Raw genomic sequence first — 6,785 nt, 5'->3', positions numbered from 1 at the left:
GTTCTGTACACATATTCTCAATACTCTAATTTCTGTATTCTAAATATGTATTCTCAATATTCAGTTACATCACATCTCAGTATGCAGTACAGTGTAATTGACTTACCAATAGTGATTTTGAAAAAAAATCAGACGATGGATCCTACTGTGTACCGACTTTGGACTTTTGGTCTCTTCTGCCAGCCTCTGTCATAGGCAAGCCATGACTGACAATAACAATAAATTCCCAAATTTCATTAGAAACTTAATTTCTTGAACGTTATGTACATAAACCACATCTTTTTGCTTGGGCCCCTCTGCCATAGCCTCTTCCAGACTTGTCTCTGGCCTCCTTGATCCATGCTTCCACGTAGCAACTGGAAGAATTAGCAACTTTTTGCGTTAATGAGCAGCTTCAAGTAAAGTTGCTGTGCCATTTTTGTTTTTGTTCTTTACTGACCTAACTCTGAGTAAACTGACCTAACTCTGAGTAAAGCCATGTTTAATTTACTGCTCACTGCGTATGTGTTAAGGAGGGACCGGTAAGGGTGCAGGAATGTGTTTTGACCATGCATGTTTTTTTTCTTTTTGGTTTGCTAAGGTTTGAAATTGCATAGATTTGTTGACACTAATGGCACTATTAGAATAAATCTTCTGACATGGTTTTGTGATTGGTAGAGAATAGTAGAGATGAAGGTGGCAAAGTCTATATGATTGTCAACCTCAGTTTTGTTAAGTGTGTTTTAGCAATAAAAAAAAACTGTAAAAGTGTACTGCTTCCATAGCTTGTAAAACAACAAGGAATAACAGCAGAACAGTATTCCAGGGCACTGACTAAGCAGTCAGCAAATATTTTTATTTAAAATACTGGAGCAAGGGCAAGACATGGACTTTGGATGCCTAAAATAAACTTGTTGCAACATCCAAAGTGGGGAGGGCTTTCAGGTTGGCCTATTTATATATGAACTCCACACACATTATCTTTTCAGCTGTGCCTTTTCAATCTCCAGACACTGCTTCCTATTGTTCTGATATTTTTGGCAAACATGGGTGGAGGTCAGTCACTCTCTGAGGTGGAGGGGGAATCTGAGTATGTCAGTACAATCCCAGACTTTCTCTACATGAATGTTGGCATTGATGAATCCCTACTGAGGTACTCAGGAATGGACTCCACTGCAAAACTACAGGAATACTCATCTGAACTGCTGGCTGAACTGGGCAGCAACGTTCCAGGGCTATGTGAAGAAGGTTGGTTCTGTTTTGGCACAACTTGCTGTTGTAGCCAATGCAGTAGGCTTAGGTGCACTTGTCATCTCCATGATTCTACAGATTTGTTTTATTGCCATGAAAGCACACCAGAGTAAAGAACATCCCACCGATCTGCTGCAACGTGTCTTTGCTGAGGGGAAGTCCTCAGAAGTGCGTGATCTGATGGAGGAGTACCTGAAGCGTTACAGGATGCATCTGGAGACGATCATCTTCTGTTGGAGGACGCTAAGTGTCTGGAAGAGCAGCTCAGTGTCCAGATCACACGGCTGAAGAACTCCATGCTTGTAGATGGACACATGAGCTCTCGTGCTCTCAGGCACTGGGCCAATGGAGCTGCATTCCATGCGCACATGCTCATCCACATTGCACGCCTCAAAAAAAAAAGAAGGGTCAGGTTTTTTGAGTGCCAAGAATGCTGCGGTTACTGCCACAAACACTTATAACAGAGATTTGTCTGACCTGTTGAGTAGTTACAAGGCCTACAAGGTTTCCTGTGTAAAAATTGCTTGGACAATGGGGTATTGCACCGGATATATAGCATACTGTCCACCTTACTGTTCTTTTACTGATAAAGAAAGGGGTTATTCGATTGACACTCGGTACAATCATTGTGACATATCATCACAGGACTACATCGACAATATCTTCCCCAAACATGAGCAGATTATAGGACTGAAAAGTTGTTTCACTGATCTTCAAAATAATGTTAATGTTTTGATTAGTCAACAAGGAGTCTTCAGAGTTCCTGCTAAAATGAGGGGCGAGAGAAGTGTTTGAGATTTTTCATGTTTGCTTTAATCCTAGATGGTGAATACTGCTTGATTTGTGAGACAGTTTCAGAAACATTATTTTCTCAACATTTTTTTTCTCATTTCCTAATGGTAACAGGAAGCAAACAGGAATCAAAAATCAAGAAATACAAAACATGCAGAATGATTTTATTTTTTATGTGATACTGTTAAAGTGGAAGACATTTGCTGTCATTGTGGGACACTTAAATTCTTTACTCTAAAAACTGGACAGAAGCTAATAATTTAATAAAAATGTTTGATGATTTGTCTATTGTAATATGCATGATAATTATGTTTATGACTGAAATCTGGGTGTCTGTGGAGGACAACTTTTAACCCTGTCTTATTTCTGAAAAAACCTGATTGGCCTTATTGGCCAGTGGTTACCATTGATAATAGTAATCATTATTGTTGACATGGAAATTAATTCAAACAAAAATTACTTGAGTGGCTGTCCCAGTTTCCCAGTTATATTGGGCCCCATTTTGCCAATAAGCCAAAGGTAAAATATATAAAACCCCAAATATAGAATCTCAGCAGTTTAATACTTTTTTCTTTATAATGTTAAACTCTTGTTATGTTACTGATCATGAGATATTGTAATAATTGGTATTTTTTGCTTTTGGGATCCCCTGCGGTTTCGGAGTGTATTTTACTTTTACACCACGGTCATACAATCCCATTTCCCAAAAAGTTGGGATGCTGGGCAAAATGTAAATAAACATAGAATGCAATGATGTGCTAATCATTTAAATTTTATAATTGAAAATAGTACAAAGACAAAATATCAAATGTTGAGACTGAGAAATTTTGTTTCCTTACTACTGTGTTGCATCACCTTGCATTTCTTTTAGCAACACTCTGATGACTGAGGGGATCAATTGCTGTAGTCCCTGAAAGTGAAATATTTTCCCATTCTTGCTTGATATAGGATTTCAGCTGCTCAACAATTTGGGGTCTCCTTAGTCGTATTTGTCATTTGTAATATGCCAAACATTTTCAATGGGTGACAGATTTGGACTACAGGCAGTCCAATTTAGCGCTCCTTTACTACAGAGCCATGCTGTTAGAATACATGCAGAATGTGGTTTGATATTGTCTTGCTGAAATAATCAAGATCTTTTTTTTTAAGCTGATTGAGTGGCATAAATGGTGACTTACTGATTCAGTTGAATGACATTGATTCATTATCATGAAAAACAATGAGGTGAAATAATGAGTGTGTAAGAGCAGAAAAAATGCAAAACTATGCAGAGCTCTGGCCCTCCAGGGTCTGACTTTGAGATTATGGTTCATGATAATACAAACTCAATTCCAGTATGTGAAATGCTAATAAAAACAAAGAGCAGTGATTTGTAAATTGTATCTAATTTATATTAAATAAAAAATGGCACAAAGACATTGTATTTTATGTTTTACCTGATGAAAGTCATTGTTTTTTTTTGTAAATAAATGTTGATGTGAAGCCTTCAACACATTCCAAGAAAGTTTGTGACAGGAGCATGTTTACCACTGTGCTACATCATCTTTCTTTGTAACACTTATTAATCATCTTAAGTCTTCTGCTTTGTCCCAAAACAAACTCATTTTCACTGTATCCAAACTTTAATTTCCATATATAGGTTTTGGGTGAAAAGCTTTGAACTACGAGCAATGTAGCATGGTCTCCCATCCAGACACTGACCATCACCAGCCTTGCTTAGCTTAATAGATCAATCAAGCCTAAAGGTCCTTAGATCCACTGTTTGTTGCTGGCTTCCCACATCTCTTTTCTGCTCTGTAGGTCAGTAATGATAGATCAGGATTTAAAAGAGCTTGGTGCCATATGACAGACACTCTTAAAGACCAAGATTCTCTTATGCTGGTTTTATGTTTTGCAGGTGTATACACTTCCATAAAAAAATAATGTACGAACTCAAGGTAGCACATACATTTTTTTTTAGTTATTATTCAATATCTGGTTTGGCTAATCAACTGTGCTGGTGATATAATCTAAATAATCCATGCAGTGCCTGGGGCAGTCCAAAAGAAATCTGGAACCATGTCATGATGTCACTGAAAGCTTGCACGAAGAAGTGCAAAGAAGTGGTTACATTTAATAATATTCCACAACTGTGTTGAGTCCTTATTACTGCTGTTTCACTTTGTCAAAGAAGAAAATATATTTCTAGTTTTTATGATGTTTACAAAGTAAATGAAAATGAGTCATCCGTGATATTTTTCAGGAAGAAGAATTTGAGCTTGTGTCTACCTTATAGTGTAGAGACCTCGAGGCACAATTAGGTAGCGGCCAGGTTACCACAGTGACCAGTGTTTTCCTTTCACTGCGCTCTGGGACAATTTTGACTAAAGTTTCATCACAACAGCAGTGGCACCAACAACAAAGCAGAGAGGTACTTTACCCATTCTCAAAACAGGTAATCCAGAGAGTGGCCATACAGTTTCATTCGAGAAACAGGGTACACTGCCTCTAGTAGCATTCACATAGGTAGTAACTGCAGTTATTAAGAAATTAAGTACATAAATAAAGTAAACTAGTTGTATGTTTCCACAGTTTACTCCCAATAACAGTATTCTGGTAAAACATGTTTATTCTAGAATTATGGCATTGTTTCAAGTTTCAAATTCAAGTTTATTTGTTATTTGCACAACATGTCAGGACATTTATGCATTGAAATGTGTAGTTGTAGTGAGGCTCAGGTAATCACTCTACAGAAGTAAATAAGTAAAAAAAAAACAACAAAAAAATAAAACAAGAAAAACAAACCGAAATATATTAAATATACACAAGATATACACAAAATATAGAGACAATATACATTTTAAAGTGACTTAAGTAACTTAGTGTTATTATTATTTAAAGTGACAGTGTTAATGTATTATTGTCCATAGCAGAGATGATATAATAATAATGCTGACAAAGTGACTGAGTGAAATGGTATTTGGGGAAGGACCCACAGCTTCACAGCTTGTTCAGAAGCCTGACAGCCTGTGGGTAAAAACTGTTCATTAACCGGGTTGTTCTAGCCTGTATGATGGTGAACAGGCTTTGTGCTGGGTGACTACTGTCTGACCGGATCTTTTTGATTTTCCTGAGGCAGCGGGACTGGTAGATGTCCTGTAAGGCTGGTAGTTTGTTGCCTATGATGGATTTTGCCGTCCTCATCACTCCTTTAAGGGCCTTGCGGTCGCAGGTGGTGCAGCTGCTGTACCAGACAGTGATGCAGCCTGTGAGGATGCTCTCTATGGTGCATCTGTAGAAGTTGGTGAGGATTTGAGGAGGCAGACCAAACTTCCTGAGCCTACGCAGGAAGAAGAGACGCTGATGGGCAGATCTCACAATAGAGTTGGTGTGGAGGGACCAGGTGAGGTCATCAGTGAGGTGTACGCCGAGAAACTTGACACTGCTGACTCTCTCCACTTCGGCTCCATTGATGATTAGAGGAGAGTGACTACTCCTCTGCAGCTTCCTGTAGTCCACGATCATCTCCTTTGTTTTGCTGATGTTGAGACAGAGATTGCTGTCATGGCACCACTCTGACAGAGCGCTGACCTCGTCTCTGTAGGCTGTTTCATCTCCATCAGTGATGAGGCCTAGGATGGCGGTGTCATCAGCAAACTTGAAGATGATGTTAGATGTGTGTTTGGCTACACAGTCATGTGTATACAGGAAGTACAAGAGGGGGCCCCTGTGCTCAGAGTCAGTGTGGAAGAGAAACTGTTCCCAACTTTCACCACCTGGGGTCTGCTTGTCAGGAAGTCCAGTATCCAGTTGCAGAGATGAGAGGTCAAACCCAGGTCTGTGAGCTTAGGAACGAGTTTGGCAGGGATGATTGTGTTGAATGCTGAGCTGTAATCTATGAACAGCATTCTTACATATGTGTACTTTCTGTCCAGGTGTGTGAGAGCAGTGTGCATTGTTGTCTGTGCAATGGCGTCGTCTGTAGATCTGTTGGAGCGGTATGCAAATTGGTGAGGGTCCATGGGGGCTGTAAGTGTTGAGCAGATGTGAGCTTTGACCAGCCGCTTGAAGCACTTCATAACTGTTGATGTCAGTGCAACAGGGTGGTAGTCATTCAGGCAGGTGACAGACGATTTCTTGGAGACTGGAATAATTGTGGTTTCCTTGAAGCACGTCGGAATCACTGACAGTCTTAAAGAGAGGTTAAAGATGTCAGTGAAAACCTCAGCCAGCTGTTTAGCACATGCTTTAAGTACACGACTATGAACGCCATCGGGACCGGGTGCCTTGCGTGGGTTAACTGCCCTGAAGGATCTCACCACCTCAGACAGGGGAATGGCTAGAGCGCAGCTCTCCTCATCTACTGGGAGTTTCTCAGCAGATGAGGTGCTGGTTGCCTCCAAACGAGCATAATGAGCATTAAGTTCATCTGCAAGTGAGGAGGAAGAGCCCCTATCACAGATCACACCTTCTTTGCAGTCAGTGATGGTGCACAGTCCACTCCACACTCTGTCCCTGTAGCTCCTTTTGGCCAGCCTGATGGTCCTCTAGAGGTCATATCTGGCCTTCTTGTAGCTAGCCAGGTCACCAGAGTTGTAGGCAGCAGCCCGAGCTCTTAGTTTGGCTCGAACCTCAACATTGATCCAGGGTTTCTGGCTGGGAAATGTTCTGACATTGATTTTTGGTGCAATGTCTTCAGTGCATTTATGGATGTAGCTTGTGATGGAGTCAGCGTATTCATTGATGTCTGTGCCAGCTGCATCATGGAACATCTTCCAGTCTGT

The sequence above is a fragment of the Colossoma macropomum genome, unplaced genomic scaffold (genome assembly GCF_904425465.1).
Source record: "Colossoma macropomum unplaced genomic scaffold, Colossoma_macropomum, whole genome shotgun sequence".
Taxonomy (NCBI): Eukaryota; Metazoa; Chordata; class Actinopteri; order Characiformes; family Serrasalmidae; genus Colossoma; species Colossoma macropomum.
The sequence above is the reverse complement of the archived record's forward strand: the minus strand, read 5'-3'. Positions refer to the sequence as shown.